At 46.9% G+C, this 20,457-nt stretch overlaps 1 protein-coding gene across 4 annotated transcripts in view; it reads right to left on the bottom strand.

Annotated features, from left to right (window-relative positions):
• The window catches only part of pkib (protein kinase (cAMP-dependent, catalytic) inhibitor beta), a 115,918-nt gene that overhangs the window by 46,959 nt on the left and 48,502 nt on the right, over nucleotides 1-20,457 (bottom strand). Inside the window, exon 1 of one of the 4 annotated variants that reach the window (XM_038799713.1) lies at nucleotides 6,867-6,980. The exons of 2 other annotated variants lie outside the window; for them this stretch is intronic. The gene's annotated coding sequence lies outside the window, so the exon portion shown is untranslated. Of the gene's footprint in view, nucleotides 1-6,426; nucleotides 6,825-6,866; nucleotides 6,981-20,457 lie in introns of those variants that run through there. One more of the 4 variants, XM_038799712.1, reaches the window with a different exon arrangement.

Below are 20,457 nucleotides of genomic sequence, written 5' to 3'. Positions count from 1 at the left end.
TCCCCGTGATTGTGTGGCCTTCGCCCCCCACAACCCAAAGATATGCAGGGTAGGTGGATTGGCCATGCTAAATTGCCCCTTAATTGGAAAAAAATGAATTGGGTACTCTAAATTTATTTAAAAAAGAAAAAAAAAAGACTTTGCCTGAACTCATGGTAACAAAGTCTCCATTTGTGCGACTAAGTGCTGATACCAAGACGGAATTGTGAGTGTTCTACGTGGATGAAAGCGGTGCTAATCCTGTTAATGGGCTAATGTTACTGGGCTTGCACATGCACCACATAGAATTTGCAAAATTCCAATGCATGCCAACCCTCGTCCCAGCCAAGTTAGTGGTACTGCTTACGCTGGAGCACGTTCATTCCATTAATGGGTCGGTGGGTGCCAGAGGGTACCGAGGGGGGTTGGCCTGGGTGGAGCTCCCATACATTCATGGTGCTGAGTTCTCAGTGGGAAGTCAGCGACATGTGCAGCTGTATGGCTGCCTTGTAGGCTGCTGCAATGGCGATCTGTGCCCGGCCACCCCGACCCCACAGCCCACCTCCTAGCCACACTGCACAACTCCTCCCTGAACTGGCAGACACCCTTTGGCCAGTGGCACGACTGTCAGAAAACCACAAGTGAACCCCGCCGTCGGTAATTCCTCCTGGCTTGGGCGGAGCATCACGGAAGGCCTAAAAAATGGCGGGTCAGGCCTGTTAATGATATGCCAACGTCCTTTACTGTACAATTTGCATGCCCACACAAATGTGCGGTGTAGAACACATTCACGCCGGGTGCATGGCATTCCGTTTGGCACCCGCCGCCTATATCTATTTTCGGCTGATGCCAATCGTGTTTCCCCGATTCCAGCGTCAGCCAACGGAGAATCCCGCCCATGATATTTTCTAAGTGTCCTGTTATCACATCCTTTATAATAGATTCTCGCATTTTCCCTACTACTGATTGTGGTGGTATGATTAACATAGCTGCCTGCCATTGGTGCAGAACACCGGCTTACCATTGGCCCTGGTCGGTCATGTGCCTCTCGACCGATTGGTTGAGACCAGTCATGTGATGGCTCCCCGATTGGTCGAGAGGCTTAGTTAACCCCACCTCCAGGGTGAGGTATAAATACCCAGCATGCCCGGCGGTCGGCCATTTACTGTAGTCGACCGCAGGGCTAACATCTAGCTTATTAAAGCCTACTTTTGTACAGCAACCCGTCTCGCGTTCGATTGATGGTTCATCAATTTAATAAGCTTGAATTTTGAAGATGGAGCTCTGGATCAAGCCCGAATGTCTCCGCATCAGCCCGCAAACTCAGGACGCTTCAGAAATCTTTAAACATTGGCTGGCATGTTTCGATGGTTACCTGGCGTCCGCAAACAGCCCCCCCACCATGGCACAGAAGCTTCATATCCTCCATTCCAGCGTGGGCATGGCGGCCTACGCGATGATTGCAGAGGAAAAAGATTACGACGCGGCCATAGATAAGCTGAAAGGGCAGTTTCTTTAACCGGTAAACAGAGTATTCGCCCGACATCTGCTGGCTACCAGACAACAGCTCCCCGGTGAGTCATTAGGCGATTTTTACCAGGCCCTCGCTGTCCTGGGGAGGAATTGCTCCTGCCTCCAAGTTTCAGCCACGGAGCACATGGAACTTCTGATTAGAGATGCTTATGTGGCTGGGATGCAGTCTGCCGCTATCCGCCAGCGGATGCTGGAGAAAGACGACCTCAGCCTAACTGAGGCACGGACTCTCTCCACCTCCCTGGAGGTCGCCGACTTAAACACCCGCGCCTATGTCCCCAGCCGCGCTGCAGCACCCTGGGGCCCCTGGCACATTTCCCCACCGCTATCCGCCGCTCCCGACCCCCCTCAGGCCTGCGCCGCGGGATGCCTCGACAAGGCCGCGGGGCCCCGCTGCTATTTCTGTGGGTTCGCTAAACACCCTCGCCCGCGCTGCCCGGCCCGCTCCACCCTCTGTAAGAGCTGCGGGAAGAAGGGCCACTTTCCGACGGTCTGCCAGGCCAAATCGGTCGCTGCTGTACTGCGCAGCGATCGGGGATCCCCCCCTCTGGGCCCTTGCGGACCCTTCCAGCACACCGCGCCAATCTCTCCCACCCCGCCCCCGGGCCCCTGCGCCCGTCCTGCGTTCCTCTCTTCTGGGCCCTTCCAGCGCACCGTGCAAATCTCTCCCCCCCCCCCCCCCCCCCCCCCCCCGCCCCCGGGCCCCTGCGCCCGGCCTGCGCACCTCTCTGCCCCCGCTCTCAGCCGCACCATTTGGCCCGCCGGCACTGCTAACCCTGCCCCCAGCAACCACGAGGGCCCTGCGGGCACCGCCATCTTGGGCCCCGGACGCCACGTGCAGGTCCTGGGTGCCGCCATCTTGGGGCCCCGACTCCACATGTGGGTCCTGGGCGCTGCCATCTTGGGGCCCCGACTCCACGTGCGGATCCTGGGCACCACCATCCTGGACTGGCACGCAAGGTTGTGCCAGCACCTACTCGGCCGACGACGACTACGACGATGGTTCTTCTCCACGGCTCGCGGCCATTCAACTCGACCAGTCACGGCCACGCACGCTCGCCAAAACAGCAACGCTGATCCACCTCCACGGCCACGAGACGGGCTGCCTGCTGGACTCCGGGAGCACGGAAAGCTTAATTCACCCTGCTGCGGTAAGACGCTGCGCGCTCCCTGTCCATCATTGTAAAACAGTGCATCTCAAACTATCTGATGTGGCAGTTTTTTTTTCAATGTGCCAGGGACCGGTAAGCGAAACAAGCCAATCCAGGATTACTGTCTCTTTCTTTTCTGGAAACACTCCAAGTACCGGCAGACGATGGCTCGAGTACCGGCACCGGTACGCGTACCACACTTTGAGAAGCACTGCTGTAAAACACAAAATCGGGTTAGCCTCAGGTTCGCACTCCGTCCGCATCTCTGGCTGCTGCATCGCGGACCTCACGGTCCAAGGGAAGGTTTTTTAAAATTACAAACTCCTTGTCCTCCCTGACCTTTGCGCACTGGCACTCCTAGGACTGGACTTCCAGTGCAACCTGCAGAGCTTGACCTTCCAATTTGGCAGCCCTATACCCCCCCCTCACTGTCTGCAGCCTCGCGTCCCTCAAAGTGGACCCCCACTCCTTGTTTGCTAATCTCACCCCCGATTGCAAACCCGTCGCGACACGGAGCAGACGGTACAGCGCCCAGGACCGGACCTTCATCAGGTCCGAGGTCCAGAGGTTGCTGAAGGAAGGGGTCATCGAGGCCAGCAACAGTCCCTGGCGAGCCCAAGTGCTGGTGGTCCGGACTGGGGAGAAAAATCGGATGGTCATCGACTATAGCCAGACCATCAACCGGTTTACGCAACTGGACGCGTATCCTCTCCCCCGTATTTCCACCATGGTAAACGAGATTGCGAAATACAAAGTCTTCTCCACGGTGGACCTCAAGTCCGCCTATCACCAGCTCCCCATCCGCGCGAGTGACCGCAAGTACACCGCGTTCGAGGCTGATGGGCGCCTCTAACACTTCCTTAGGGTTCCATTCGGTGTCACAAATGGGGTCTCGGTCTTCCAACGGGAGAGGGAACGAATGGTCGACAAGTATGGATTACGTACTTAACCGCAAAACTCCTTAACCTCACTTACAATAAGGATAAGTGCGTGTTTAGCACTGACTGTCTAGCCATCCACGGCTACGTAGTGCGTAACGGAGTGATAGGCCCCGATCCCGAACGCATGCGCCCCCTGATGGAACTCCCGCTCCCCAATACCCTCAAATCCCTCAAACGCTGCCTGGGTTTCTTCGCTTACTACGCCCAATGGGTTCCCAATTACGCCGACAAGGCCCGTCCCTTATTCAGACCATGACCTGCCTGCCGTCGACAGAGGCCTGCCAGGCCTTTAGCCGCATCAAAGCGGACATCGCAAAGGCCACGATGCGCGCCATCGACGAGTCCCTCCCCTTCCAGGTCGAGAGCGACGCATCAGAAGTAGCTCTGGCGGCCACCCTGAACCAAGCGGGCAGACCCGTGGCCTTCTTCTCCAGAACCCTCCAGGCTTCCGAACTCCGCCACTCCTCAGTGGAAAATAGGTGGCATAGTATCGTTGTCTCATCTTTTTGGCGGTGTTCCGCAGCTGGTCTGCTGCGTCCTGAGCACAAGTTGAGAATATGATCTCTATCTTGGTTTCCAGGTTGCGTCGTCTGCTGTAGAGCTGGCGTATGAGATGGTTGAGGAGTGTGAGAGAGGTGCGACGGCAGAGTCTCTCAGCGTAGTCTGTGTTGTAGGTCGACTTGAATAGGTTTGTGATCTGTAGCCCTTTTGGGATCTTGTCTGCTTTCTTGCATCTTTGTAGAAACTTAATGTCCGTGTCTATATGCGCGATCTTCCTGGAGATCCTCTCCACTTTGAGTCGGCAGTTTGTGGTGTCGATGGTAGTCATGATGTGGAGATGCCAGCGTTGGACTGGTGTGAGCACAGTAAGAAGTCTTACAACACCAGGTTAAAGTCCAACATGTTTGTTTCAAACACTAGCTTTCGGAGCACTGCTCCGAAAGCTAGTGTTTGAAACAAACATGTTGGGCTTTAACCTGGTGTTGTAAGACTTCTTACTATCTCCTCGATGATTGATTCCAGCAGTTTCAGTTACACTTTAATTTTCCAAGAACAAAATATTACCCCTAAAATATTCCTATGGACAATGAACTAGGAATTCATAACACCACTGAACTGAATTTTGTAGCCTATTTGTTAAATAGTGAACACTTATTATTGTATTAACTTTCATATTGGCCTCCTCATCCCCAACCCGCCAAATAAAAACAAATTTAATTAAAAGGACAGCTAATTATTTTTATATTGCTGTCCCTGCCAGCCTCGACTCACTAATTCCCTCCCTTTTATATACACAGTGCATAAGTACTCTTATAGAATTCTGTTGCTGAGCAACAAATGTTTTCTGCTTTTCCAGCAGATTTTGCAAATGGAAAACACTACCTTTTTACAAATAAAAAATAGTCTCATTATTGGAAAATCAGCTACATTGTTAAATGCAATTATCTCTGTCTATTTTTGCCTTTCAACATTAGTCCAAGAAAGACAAGTTTTAAAAAGCATAATAGTAATGGAAGTAACACAAGGCGTTTATATAAAATAAAAGAAAGCAAATGTCAAAAACAACAAGAAGTTTTCTTTCACGATATTGAAGCTTGTATTCTTCGAATGCTGTCCAATATTTCACCCTGGATTAATAATTTGTTACGAGTACTATCTTCCAAGTATCCCATATTTACCCTAATCTACAATTATTATTTCCTTTTTAGTTCCTTTTATATGATTTGTATTTTAAAAATAAATAAATTTAGATTATCCAATTATTTTTTCCAATTAAGGGGGTAATTTAGTGTGGCCAATCCACCTATCTGCACATTTTTGGGTTGTGGGGGCGAAACCCACACAGACACGGGGAGAATGTGCAAACTCCACAAGGACAGTGACCCAGAGCCGGGATCAAACCTGGGACCTCAGCGCCGTGAGGCAGCTGTGCTAACCACTAGGCCACCGTGCTACCCTTGTATGATTTGTATTAGTGGTTATTACAAAATACACTGTTTAAAGGAAAGTCGAAAATGTTTTAACCTGAATGCTATATGACTGATCATATCTAGCCTATACCATTATAACTAAATATATTAAAGAGAATTAGTTCAAAATGAGCTCTGTACAAATGTATTTTATTCATAAAACAAAATCATGAAGCAACAGTAGTGCATGCATCATACTGCAACTACAAAACAGATGCTGTGACAGCTTTGCTGTAATATGAAGTTAAAGCGACTTATTAGAAACTGCGTTTTAGCAAGACCTAGTACTACTGGACTAATTAAAAGAGTCATTTCAACAGATGTCTATCACAGCTTCACAGCTAACTCAGTTGTAGAAAGCAGGTTCTCCCTGCAATGGTTCGGAAATAAAATAAATGATAGAAATGGTAATGCATTAAAATGGAAACATGTTTGGAAAACAAATATTGTCATAAACATAATCCCCCTCAAATAAACTATTTCTTGATAAACCTACAATAAAAATATGAAAAATCAATCAATACCCATTTGTGAAAGTCATCCCTTATTACAAACATCAAGCATACTGCTGATTAGCCATGTCCAGTAGTAAGATAAATTAATAATACAATTGTTTTGCTATGAATATACATATTTTATATACATGTAAATCAGTATTATTTCATTTCCCCAAGTTTTGCTTTCATAGGTTTCTGATATTGTCCAAACTCATTAGTTCAATGTTTCTATTTATTATTTCAGAATGGTAGCAAGTAATTATTTTTAAATGTCAATGTATGAATAGAAAATCATCCACAACATTTACATCTCTAGCACTAATTGCTTGGTAGCTCGAATACAGAAGTGACTCACCTGTCCAGATACACTTAACTCTTGCCTCCCTTTCTTGAAGCAATCTTACTGGAAATGTCCGGCAAGGACTGCAGTCTCCTGTTAATCACAGACGCTGATGGACTAAGAGTGCCCTTGAACGATTAGTGAAAACTGTATTTGCCTGCCTCAGTATTCAATTACATTGCCTGTCTGTGTCTTTCCGATACTGATAAAGGCGATAAGTAGATGCTAAATATCTTGTAACAACAAAAAAATGAACTTTACAACTGTAAAATATTAGGTGAGTACCAATATTCCAAGACAGCTGTAAATATTTGCCAAAGTACTTGTGCGGCTTGTTGATATAAGCTTATGAGCACAAATGTCGAAGAATTATTTTTGTAATAGCTGTTACTTATTCCGATACAACTTTCAGAAAATAAATCAATTTCTAATTTCACTGCATCAGATGTACTTACAATGTCAGAAAAAGATTGGCATAGTTTTCAGATGCAGGCTAAATCCGCTGCCTTATTTGGTTGCTGTCCTATCACATTTGATTATGATGAAACAGCTTATTCTATTCAAGGAACAAAAGCTGCTGAGAGGACAATGGATACTGCTGTGTTAACATTAATAATATTGCCCACTGAACTGCGATAACCTTGTTGTCCACCGCTGGGGAAAATTTCAGAAACAAATGTTAATTTGTTACACTATCAACTAAAGCAAGCATGAGCTAACAGAAGCGATAAAAGTATTAGAGACCAGATTTACCTGCCTGAAAAGTTAGGATTTTTTGGCATAATAAATGATATTGGATGAACGTCACAGGTAGTCATCAATAATTTAGAGAAATTAGATCTGAGCACCAAAGGAACAGTATTCAAATGATCATTTTTTAAAGAAGGTGTTTGTGAAATTGGACCTTGTATTGAGTTGCACATTGCCTTTTGGAAATCTTAGCCTGTCCACTTTTGAGCTGGGAAAATGATAATCACCCTGTTATGAGAAATAATTTCTCATTAGGGGTGGCACTGTTGTTAGCACTGTTGCTTCACAGCGCCAGGGACCAAGGTTCAATTCCGGCCTTGGGTGACTGTGTGGAGCTTGTACGTTTGTCACGCGTCTGCGTGGGCTTCCTCCGGGTGCTCCGGTTTCCTCTCACAGTCCACAGATGTGCAGGTTAGGTGGATTGGCCATGCTAAATGAAATGAAATGAAAATGAAATTGCCCCTTAGGTGGGGGTACTGGGTTACGGGGATAAGGTGGGGATGTAGGCCGAGATAGAGTGCTCCTTCAGAGGGTCTGTGCAAACTCAATGGGCCGAATGGCCTCCTTATACACTCTAGGAATTCTATGATTCTATTAGGCAGCACCTCCCTTCTGTCGGTGCCATTTCACCAAGCTTCATGGCCCAGAGGACCATACTTGAATATTTTCCTGGTTATGTGTACGGGGTCCGCAACTCAGACCATGAACCATTAGCTTATGCACTAAGCAGCGAAATTGCAATCTGTTTCAAGAACAGACAATGCTTATGGCAGCTCAGAGTCTCTTCAGTCATTGTTGACCCTTGGGTCAGTCCAAAAGGTCAGTGAAGAACCCACTATTGTTAGATGAAGCCAGGAGTTACGTCCTGTTTGGGAAAAGTGGCCTAATTCTTCAAACAGGTCCTAGATAAATCAGTGAGCGGGCATTAATTTTCATAGAATTTCCATGAGTGCTTTAAGCAATAGATAGCTTCAGATAGCTATACAAATCCTACCATTAACCAATACCAATGCATAAATGGAAAGAGATTTCAAAATCTTAGTGGATCTTCCTGGCTAGAGAAGCATTTGCTAACTATCCTTAGTTGCCTTGTATGAGTGCTATTGCTAGGCCATATGAGAGAGCAGTTATATATGTGTTTAGAGTTACATATAGGTCAGTCTAGCTAAGGGCCATAGGTTTCTTTCATTTAAGGAAGCTAGTGAATCAGTTAGGTTTATCAACAATCCAATAAATTCACCATCAAGACCACTGAATTACCAACCCAAAAACATAATCACGACACTATCATACACACTTTCTCCTACAAAAATACAGAAGTCTGAATTTAAACAGGCTGCTGGCCAAGAAGAAGTAGTTGAAACCCTACACAATAGGTGGTATATGTGGTTGCTCTTCTGATGACGGCTGGTTATGGGGTGACGCTGCCTCTCAGAATTGTTGTTGCCGTGGTGAGTGCTGCTAAGATAATTGCTGCTAATCCATTGCATTTGATGGGGAGGAGTTGACCTCTGGGACTGATGGTTGTTCAGTTCCTTGTTCAGTTGGTGAAATCAATTCTGCCTCAGCAACTGTCTGCTGTTAAAGACCTGCTTCTTAAGTTGCAAGTAGACATCAATGGTTGTAATAATAGATCTTGTTATTCATTTTCACCATGTATGATCATGATGAAAACAAGCTATAGGGGCCAAAGTTGCCATGTATGTTCACTTTTATAGAGTGTGTTGAATGTTTACACTCTGACCTGCTTTTCAACTCATGCCATCTTGTATAATCACTTAATCTCTGTAAACCCAATACACTTAAATAGCAATAGATGTGTGCTTTTTAAAAATCCATTCATGGGATGTGGGCATCGCTGGTTGGGATAGCATTTATTGCCCATCCCAAATTGTCCTTGAACTGAGTGGCTTGCTAGGTCATTTCAGAGGGCATTTAAGAGTCAACCACATTGCAATGGGTCTAAAGTAACATGTATGCCAGACTGAGTAAGAACAGCAGATTTCCTTCCCCAAAGGACATTAGTAAACCAGATGGGTTTTTATGACAATTGGCAATGGTTTCATGGTCATCATGAGCATGAGAGGGTGTAGCATAGTGCTAATGTTACTGGACTACTGATTCAGGGGCATGGACAAATGTTTTTATTTGGGGCAGCACGGTAGCATTGTGGATAGCACAATGGCTTCACAGCTCCAGGGTCCCAGGTTCGATTCCGGCTTGTGTCACTGTCTGTGCGGAGTCTGCACATCCTCCCCATGTGTGCGTGGGTTTCCTCCGGGTGCTCCAGTTTCCGCCCACAGTCCAAAGATGTGCAGGTTAGGTGGATTGGCCATAATAAATTGCCCTTAGTGTCCAAAATTGCCCTTAGTGTTGGGTGGGGTTAATGGGTTATGGGGTTAGGGTGGGGGTGTTGACCTTGGGTAGGGTGCTCTTTCCAAGAGCCGGTGCAGACTCGATGGGCCAAATGGCCTCCTTCTGCACTGTAAATTCTATGAAATTTTAATTCCAGATTTTTATTAAATTTAAATTCCAACATCTGCCATGGTGGTATTTGAACACTGGTCCCCAGAGCATTAACCTGTATACTGGATTACTGGCGAAGCAACAATAGCATGGTGGTAGCATAAATGCTTCACAGCTCCAGGGTCCCAGGTTCGATTCCCGGCTGGGTCACTGTCTGTGCGGAGTCTGCACGTCCTCCCCGTGTGTGCGTGGGTTTCCTCCCACAGTCCAAAGATGTGCGGGTTAGGTGGATTGGCCATGCTAAATTACCCGTAGTGTCCCAAAAAAGTAAGGTTAAAAGGGGGGGTTGTTGGGTTACGGGTATAAGGTGGATACGTGGGTTTGAGTGAGGTGATCATTGCTCAGCACAACATCGAGGGCCGAAGGGCCTGTTCTGTGCTGTACTGTTCTATGTTCTATCACTACGCCACTGCCTCCGCTAATGATTTCAGATGCTTGATGGTTTCAGGTCATCCTTTCATCACAACATCTGACAGAACTTGGAGAGTTTCATCTCATTGCATATTTTTCTTGATCTGAGCAAGTCACATGCCCATTAGATTGAATGGGTGGGATTCAGTGACCCCGTTACACGTGGACAGATCCAGGCACAATGGGTGAATCACTTGGGAGCCCCAAATTGGGCTCTGTGCCAGGCCGATTGTGAGACACTGATCTGCTCCACACAGCGTGATCTGGATCTCGTCCTTGCTGGCTGAGATCCAGATCTGCATATTTAAATGAGCTTAATGGCTCAATTAAATACCCAGACACTGATTCACCCGGCAGCCAGGACTCAACCACCCAGGGTTTACCGCCAGGGTACCATTTAGTACTGATCCACACAAACGTGGACCGGGTGTAACTGCAGTTCGAGGGGTCTCACAGGCCACTGGAGACCCCCAGATGTTCAGGGACAGGGCAGGGTGGTATCCTGGCACTCTTTCTGGCAATTGGGTACATTGACACTGCCAGCCTGGCACCCGGTTGGAGCCACCCAAGCACCCTGGCAGTATCCCCTGCCAGAGTGCCAGACTGGCAGTGCCAAGGGTCAGACCTAGGAGAGGGGGCCTTGCCAATTTGAGGAGGGATTAGGGATGGTTTCCAGCGGCCGTTACGAGGTTGGAGGGGTGAGGGGCGGGTCAATAAAGTGGTGGTGGTGGTGGTGCTGAAAGTGGGGGGAAGTGATTAGCGAAGCCAGTCAAAATGGCGCCGATTTGCAAGCAGCCATTCCTGCTGGTGAGATCATCTTGTCAGCAGGAAATCACTCTAAATGCGGCCTCGGTGGGGAGAGGTTCCCTGAGGCCAAAATAAAGGCAAAGTGCTGATGGATAATGGGATGTTTCTCAGCGATTCAGCTGTTGAGAAACACCCCATTAAACACGCCCAAAAACAGACTTTAATATTTGTCAGTCGGATCGAGCACAGCAAGGAGTAAAACTTAAGGAAGCTTTTAAGGTTTAAAAGTTTACAAATGAATGATGAAAGCACATTCTTCCAGATTTACCTGACATCAGCTTCAAGTCCCTCTTCGTAAAACATTTTTTGTTTTTTAAATTTAGTGTACCCAATTAATCTTTTCCAATTAAGGGTCAATTTAGCGTGACCAATCCACCTAGCCTGCACATCTTTGGGGTGTGGGGGCGAAACCCACGCAGACACTGGGAGAATGAGCAAACTCCACCCGGCCAGTGACCCAGAGCCGGGATCGAACCTGGAACCTCAGCACCGTGAGGCTGCAGGGCTAACCCACTGCGCCACCGTGCTGCCCTTCTCTACGTAAAACATATCGTTGCTTCCCAAACTGTAACACCCGTGGTTTTGTATGTGAGCTCAGGAAGCAGCAGTGTCAGTGTTGAATTCATTGATATTAAAATCACATTGGAATCCTAACAGCATGGCTTGATCCCTTTTGAATACAATAATGAGGTCCCTGTTTCCAGCAAATGAGCTGGTAGCGCACATTGAAATTAGCGGGTCTGATACTGTGAGCATCAGAGATATGGCTGCAAGGGGATCAGGGTTGGTAAATTTGTCCTATCAAAAGGACAGGCAGATGGGCAGAGGGGGTGGGCTTGCTATGTTAGTAAGAAATGAAATATAGAAGCGATATCTGGTCATAAGGTGGATAATCTGCGTGGGTAGAGTTGAGGAATCGCAATGGAACAAAGACCTTGATGGGAGTTATGTACAGGCCCCATAGCAGTAGTGAGGATGTGGGGCAGAAAATAAATCAGGAGATAGAACAGGTACATAACAAAGGTAATATTACAATAATCATGGGGGACTTACGCAGGTGGACTGGGAAAAACAATTTTACAGTGAGTTCCAAGAAAAGGAATTCATGGAATATCTATGAGATGGTTTTTGGAGCAGCTTGCGGTCGATACCACTCGGCAATCCTGGATTTGGTGATGTGTAATGAGGCCGACTCGATTAAGATGAAGGAACCGTTAGGGAGAAGTGACCACAATATGATAGAACTTACCCTGCAGTTTGAGAGGGAGAAGCTAGAATCAGATGCAACAGTTTTACAATTGAGTAAAGGTAACTACAAAGACATGAGGGAGGAGCTGGCCAGAGTTGATTGGAAGGGGAGCCGAGCAGGGTAGACAGTAGAACAGCAATGGCAGATGTTTTTGGGGGTTATTCGGGAGGCACAACAGAAGTTCACCCCAAGGAGGAGGAAAGCAGAAGGACTTGGACAAGCTAGGAGAGTAGGCAAAGAACTGGCAGGTAGAAAATAATGTGGAAAAGTGTGAGGTTATGCACTTTGGAAGAATAGAGGCATAGGCTATTTTCTAAATGGGGAAACGCTTTGGAAATCTGAAGCGCAAATGGACTTAGGAATCCTAGTTCTGGATTCACTTAAGGTTAACATGTAGGTTCCATTGGCAGTTAGGAAGGCAAATGTGATGTCAACATTCATTTCAAGAGGGCTAGAATACAAGAGCAGGGATGGACTACTGAGACTATAAGGTTCTGGTCAAACCCCATTTGGAATATTGGTGAGCGGTTTTGCACTCCATATCTAAGGAAGGATATGCTGGCCTTGGAGAGGGTCCAGAGGAGGTTCACAAGAATGATTCCTGCAATGAATGGCTTGTCATATGAGGAGCGATTGAGGATTCTGGGACTGGACTTGATGGAGCTTAGAAGGATGAGGGGGATCTCATTGAAACTTACAGAATACTGGGAGGCCTAGGTAGAGTGGACGTGAAGAAAATGTTTCCACTAGTAGGAGAGACTAGATCCCGAGGGAAGTCTCAGACTGAAGGGAAGATACTTCAAAACAGAGATGAGGAGGAATTTCTTCAGCCAGAGGGTGGTGAATCTGTGAAAATCATTGATGCAGAAGACTGTGGAGGCCAAGTTACTGAGTATCTTTAAAGTGGAGATGCAGGCGTTGGACTGGGGTAAGCACAGTAAGAGGTCTTACAACACCAGGATAAAGTCCAACATGCTCGTTTCATACACTAACTTTCGGAGCACTGCTCCTTCCTCAGGTGAATGAAGAAGTATGTTCCAGAAACATATATATAGACAAATTCAAAGATGCCAGACAATGCTTAGAATGCGAGCATTTGCAGGTAATTCAGTCTTTACAGATCCAGACATAGGGGTAATCCCAGGTTAAAGAGGAGTGAATTGTCTCAAGCCAGAATAGTTGGTAGGATTTCATAAGGCCAGGCCAGATGGTGGGGGATGAATGTAATGCGACATGAATCCCAGGTCCCGGTTGAGGCCACACTCATGTGTGCGGAACTTGGCTATAAGTTTCTGCTCGGCGATTCTGCATTGTCGTGCGTCCTGAAGGCCACCTTGGAGAACGCTTACCCGGAGATCAGAGGCTGAATGCCCTTGACTGCTGAAGTGTTCCCCGACTGGAAGGGACCATTCCTGCCTGGTGATTGTCACACGATGTCCGTTCATTCGTTGTCGCAGCGTCTGCATGGTCTCGCCAATGTACCACGCTTCAGGACATCCTTTCCTGCAGCGTATGAGGTAGACTACATTGGCCGAGTCACACGAGTATGTACCACATACCTGGTGGGTGGCGTTCTCACGTGTAATGGTGGTATCCATGTCGATGATCTGGCACGTCTTGCAGAGATTGCCATGGCAGGATTGTGTTGTGCCGTGGTCACTGTTTTGAAGGTTGGGTAGTTTGCTGCAAACAATGGTTTGTTTGAGATTGCGCTCTGTTGTTTCTGGAATATACCTCTTCTTTCACCTGAGGAAGGAGCAGTGCTCTGAAAGCCAGTGTTTGAAACAAACATGTTGGACTTTAGCCTGGTGTTGTGAGACCTCTTACTGAGTATCTTTAAGACAGAGATAGGTTCATGATTAATTAGGGGATCAGGGACTACGGGGAGAAGGCAGGAGTGTGGGGAGAGAAACATATTTGCCAAGATCGAATGGCGAAGCAGACTTGATGGGCCAAATGGCGTAAAGTTGCTCCTATAACCTATGGTCTTATGGATATTTCTCTGCAGTTCTATTGGCCCTAATAGTAACTTGGAGATAGGAAAGGAGAGGTGGGGAAATTCAGCTACCATTAAGTATAGTTTCCAAGTGGTTATATTGAATTTAATGGCTGGAGCTGATTTAATCAACTGTGATCAGTTCCCCAGCCAGGTCTAGCAAGATTGAGAGACTGATGGCTGTCTGTTGGTAGGGAATCAGACATAGAGTGGATGGTGGGGGAAGGAAGAATTGGACATCAGGGCCGGGTTTCTCCAATAAAGGGGCTATGTCCCCACGCCCGCCATAAAATGCGCGTGAATCACTCTGGACTTTTTTCTAAAAAGTCTGGGGTGATTCTCTCTTTTTAAGGGCGCTTGCTGGGCCCCAGCGTGCGCCGTGCAGCTCCGACTGCTGATACGGGGCTCTGCACTTCCGGCCACGGGTCTGCGCATGCGCGCGGCGGCCGCCTGCGGTGCCGGCCCTGCGAAACATGGCGGACCCACACAGCGGGCCTTCGCTGAAGAAATGCCCCCCCCCCCCCCAGATCACCCGCGCCCACCGATCGGTAGCCCCCGATCATGGGCCTGGCATTCGTGGAGGCCCCCCCCCCACAAGGATTTCCACCGCAGTCGCGACTCCGAACTCCCGTCAGATGGAACCGTACAAGAAGCATGCCGACGGGAACTCAGGCGGTCGACTGCGCAGAATTGCCGCGGGGGCCTCTTTCAATGGTGCGCATGGCTGGCGGCGATTCTCCAGTTGCTGGAAAATTGCGCTAAGGCGTCGCGGGTCCGACGCCCCTTTCTCCGCCCCCGCACTGGGCGCGATTACGAGGCGGGGGCTCGGAGAATCCTGGCCTAAAAGTCTGGTGGTAGGACCTGGGGAGTGCTGGCAATTAAATTGAAACGTTGAGACGGTCAGGTGATGTTAACTGCAATGTTTTTGCCAAATCTAAAAGCCTGTTTTTATTCTCTGTTCGTAAGGTAATGTGCGTGGCCATCTCCACCCCCAAAAACTTCAGAGCCTCTGAAAGAGCCATTGTCCACAACACACTCCCTACTTAAACTGGAATACCACATCTGAAAAGCGGGCTCACCCCTCACTGTCTTTAAGTTCACTAAGCCAACCCAATCATGAAAGATAGACTTTTATCCCACAAACCCCCATTTTGTTATGGGCCAGGGTTAGAGAACACCAAAGAATATCATGGAGTTCACCTGACCCACAACTTTGAATAGATTTTGGTTGTGGGGAGCACAAGGGCTCACTTTACAGATGTGATGCAACAGAGATCTAAAGTATTTTTAAAACAGAATAATGTTTATTCTATCAATCCAGTTAACATTTTATAAACCACAGTAAACATCTTACCAACTACCAACACTGAACCCCCCCCCCCCAAAAAAGATACCCTCTGTGGTAGTGGAATTGGTGCGGGTACGGCTCCAATTCTCCTGTTGTAAAGGTCCATAGATTCTCTGCCGCCAACACATAGTTGCAGATGTAGAGAATCCAGCCCATAAGTTTTATTTTGTGGAGGAACAGAGTTACAGGACTGCTATTTCGCTTTAACAACATGAATAATGTTTTACTAAGCATGGAAAATTTGGATTCTGATACAATACTATTTTACCCCCCTCTTAAGTTAAGTTAACAATTATACACAGGTTTTTAATTAATATGGATGGTTTAGCACACTGGGCTAAATCGCTGGCTTTTAAAGCAGACCAAGGCAGGCCAGCAGCACGGTTCAATTCCTGTACCAGCCTCCCCAAACAGGCGCCGGAATGTGGCGACTAGAAGCTTTTCACAGTAACTTCATTGAAGCCTACTCGCAATTTTAATTTTCATTACATTTGAAGCTGCAATGGTTTAATTAGCAAACAAAGTCCTTTAAAAATCACACCCACATGATCACCTACATTAGTGTCACAAGTAGGCTTACATTAACACTGCAATTAAGTTACTGTGAAAAGCCCCTAGTCTCCACATTCCGGCGCCTGTACGGTACACTGACAGAGAATTCAGAATGTCCAATTCATCTAACAAGCACATTTTTCGGGACTTGTGGGAGGAAACCGAAGCGCCAGAGGAAACCTACGCAGACACGGGGAGAACGTGCAGACTCCGCAGATTGGCTGTGGTCAAACTCACACTCCACTCTGAACCCAAGTTACTGTCCATGAGTTTTAGCTCAGAATCTCCCGAGGTGATTGTCATAGAGAGTATGACACGGGAGGCACAGTGGTTAGCACTTCTGCCTCACAGCATCAGAGACCCAGATTCGATTCTGATCTCAGGTGACTGTTTGTGAGGCTTTTGCAGATTCTTCCATGTCTGCGTAGGTTTCTTCTGGGTGCTCTGGTTTCTTCGCACAGTCTAAAGATGCGCAGGTTACGTGTATTAGCTATGCTAAATTTCCCCTAGGTGTTGGACTAACCTAGGTAGGGTGCTCTTTCAGAGAGTCGGTGCAGACTTGATTGGCCAAATAATCTCTATCTGTACTGTAGGAATGCTATGAGAGTTTCCAAACTCTAATCCATCCCTAAAGAATGCTTTGAAATCTTCTCTCAAAATCGTCTTTTCTATTAGCATTTGCTTTCCGAAATCTAATCCACCTCTTCCAAAAGACTCTTGTGAACAGAGTTTCCATTGCACTTTTACCAGTAAATCCAGGCCAGGACTTTACACCAACCTCTTTCAGGATTTTACCAATTCCCACAGATATTTCAATTCATGTTCCACAGACAGCAGTAACATTTCCCTAACCTGAAAATCACTTCAGATGTGTTTTGGGTGCCTCAGTCTTCCTCTGAGCTCTCTCTGTCTTTACTGAACAGTCTTCTGTTGTTATACCTTTAACCTCAGACCACCTGGAAGCTTCTTTTCAATTTCACTTCTTTCCTTAATTCGCTGCTCTTTAGATAGATTACTGCATTGTATGTTTTTTCTTATATAGCAAAACTGAGAGAGATGTTCCCTCTTTAGTTTTCTAAAACCATTGCTGTCAGCAGAACTCAGGAAGTTGATCCCTCTCTGGCTGTCAATCTCCAAACTGCTGTAGCTTCCAGCTAAAATGAAAGAACAAAGGAAAAGAATTTCCCTCACAAGGGCCTCGAGTTGCCAAGCAACTATATTTACTCTTCAATCCGAAGCTCTCTCCATCACAATAGAAACCCAGTTGGAACCGAAACCAACCCCTACATGCACAAACACCTTTGTCCAGCATGAATCTAACTATCACTTCCCGGCACAGAAATGTTAAATTAAACCCATCTAAAACTATACCTTATTTTGAATGTTTAGCCATACAAATATAACTTCCTTAAAGCTATCTTTGTTTTCCTAACAGCATTCAATACAATTAGGCTGATACTTGGCCTCAACTCCACTTCCACTTACATCTCTCTCCCATGATTCTCAGAGAGACCAAAGACATCCAAACAAGGCTCAGTTAAACCTAAAAATGGATGCATTGAAGCTGGGTTGCTGTCATGATCCAAAAATCAATTATTTTAACTATCCACCCAACCAGTAGGGGCTGGTTTAGCTCACTCAGCTAAACCGCTGGCTTTTGAAGCAGACCAAGCAGGCCAGCAGCACGGTTCGATTCCCGTACCAGCCTCCCCGGACAGGCGCCGGAATGTGGTGACTAGGGGCTTTTCACAGTAACTTCATTGAAGCCTACTCGTGACAATAAGCGATTTTCATTTTCATTTCCTCAGCACACCAACTACTGGGGATTAAAATTGCCTCCCTTGAGTCTGTTGGAGGATCAATTTTTGACTTCCATAGATTAAGATCAAAAATATCCTTTCATATAAACTAACTGAACTTATCATCATTGATTTTCTAACTTAGCGGTTGTTGTTATACAAAGAAAAATGCTGTCGGGATTTTTTTCATCTTGCATTTGCAGACAGCATGAGAGTAGGACAAACCTTAATAAGTAATTGAATATTTATCAAGGTCAGCGGAGGTTGTACAACAATAACATTGGGTGTGTTTCTCTGGCCTCCCTGTGGACATGTTTCTTGGCAGCGGGAGGTGGCCCTCCTTTGGCTAGTGGCGGGATCTTCTGGTCTCGCCGCTGTCAATGGGGTTTCCATTGAATCCACGCCACACTACTGGGAAACCTGACTAGAAGATCCTGCTGACTTGAATAGTTGCAAGATCACGCCCATTGTGCAATAACTTGGTTAAACAACCAAGTTATTTCCTGGATCATCCTGGATCATCAGTGAGATGGAATCCTTTGGGTGAACCGACAATTTACGAGGCATTCCAAAAGGAACAATCCAGAAAAGAGTGACAACATCAGTAAATTCCATGGGCTGGATTCTCTGCTCCCCGACGGCGAAATCACGTTCGGCGAGGGGGTGGACAATCTGTTTTGACGCCAATATCGGGGGCGGCGCCGGTTTTCAGATTCTCCGCCCCCTAAAAAGTGGCATACTCTCGGAGCATGCCATGTCCATGGCCTCATGCCATTGCCTGAAGCACGCCCCGCGACGCTCTACCCCCAACCACTGAGTTCCTGAGGGCATGGGACTCTCATGGTCTCACCACCGTGAACTTAGTGTGGCGGTTGCGGACTCAGTCCGGCGCTGCCACGGTCGGGGGAGGGCCGATCCACGGGCACGGGGGGCTTTGATCGGGGCTGTGGGCACTGTGGGCAGGTGGTCCGCGGCGCGCGTGCACTACTTTTTAGGGGGGGCACTACTTTTGCGGCCTGGGTGCGCAGGCTGAGCCCGCCATGAAGCACGGCACAGCCGTTGCAAGCCGCCGCCAAGCACATGCACGGCCACGGAACAGGAAATGCTCAGGGCTGTAACAGCAGCTAGAGGTGTGAGCCCTATCCTGCCTCCCTGCTAGCATCCAGCAAAAGGGGGAATCAGTGGCCGTTTTGTTGCAGTTTACCTGGAGCAAAACACCACCGTTTTCACGCCGGCGTGGGGACTTCGTCTCCCAAATGGAGAATCCAGCCCCTTGTATCTTGGAATGTTATCAAAAGTTTCAAACAAAATTAATTTAAAAGGTCAGATCGGTATGAATTAAAAATAATATTTGTCATGGATTTAATTAATCTTGGCAAGCACTGGGCAAAGATAACGGGCGGGATTTACCAGATGTTTACGCTGGCGGTAAATTCTCGACCCGTTTTCCGGTGGCAAGGGGTGCTGTCAACTGGATTTCGTTGACAATAGTGGGACCTGTCGATCCCGCTGGTGGGCCACATCGCCAAAAAACATGCCTCCCTTTAGTAAATCAAGGCTAACAATGCCTCATTCACATTGCCTGTCAGTCTAACTCTGAGTATAAGAATGGCTTCCCGTGTCCTCCAGGAATTCATAAGCTGCCTATACCATACCACATTCTAATTCCATGCAAATTACATACAGTAAATTGATTCTTGTTCAGCCACGAACAGAATGTGAGTGATGGAACCATCAATTCACCAGACACGCGTTTCCGATATGAATCTAGGCTTTAATCGACTTACTTCAGAGCCAGCCTGTTACCCGTTGATGAACTCGTAGTGAACTCAGGCTGACTCTGGACAAGGGTATTTATACAGCGGCACTAGGGGGAGGAGTCGTGGGCAGAGCCCAATTTCACAATTGTCAATTTCACAATATTAGTTGACATAAGAAAATAGTTTCAAGTGTTCATTGATTCTGGTTTATGAACAAAAAAACTGATCTTTCTAGTCTGTTCAAATTTTTTCTGAGCCCCACATCCAAAAATAATTTTAAAATGTCCAAGTCATTTTATAGTACCTGTGCCAGTTGCTGCTGGCTCTTCATCAGGTATCTTCTGGTTCCTGGGGTGACGTTGCCTCTTTGGGGACTATTACTGCTGCGGCGAGTGCTATTGCTGTGGTAATTGTTGCTGCTGATGCATTACCTTTGATGGGGAGGAATTGACCTCTGGGACTGATGCTGTTCAGTTTCTTCTTCAATTAGAAAAATCAAATCTGCCTCATCAGCTGCCTGCTTTGAAGGAGCATCTTCTACTGTTGTACGTGGGTATTCCCAGTTGTGAGGATAGCTCTGGTTGTTCACTTTCACAGTGTACAATCCAGTTGAAAACCTCTCTACATAGGACCAAGTTGTCAAGTGGGCTCACTTTTATTGAGTGTCTTGAATGTTTGAACTCTGATCGGCTCTCCAACTCTCAGTTCTGGTAATATTTCAGTAGCTTTATAATAGTGGAATTTGGCTTTCTGCCAAATGCACTTTGATCTTGTTACTCTCTCCTGTTACTACGCGTGCAATTTTACTAATGGGAACAAAATCTCAGAGCGAGTGTGTTTAGACGTGT

The sequence above is a fragment of the Scyliorhinus canicula genome, chromosome 6, assembly GCF_902713615.1.
Source record: "Scyliorhinus canicula chromosome 6, sScyCan1.1, whole genome shotgun sequence".
Taxonomy (NCBI): domain Eukaryota; kingdom Metazoa; phylum Chordata; class Chondrichthyes; order Carcharhiniformes; family Scyliorhinidae; genus Scyliorhinus; species Scyliorhinus canicula.
The sequence above is the reverse complement of the archived record's forward strand: the minus strand, read 5'-3'. Positions and strand labels throughout refer to the sequence as shown.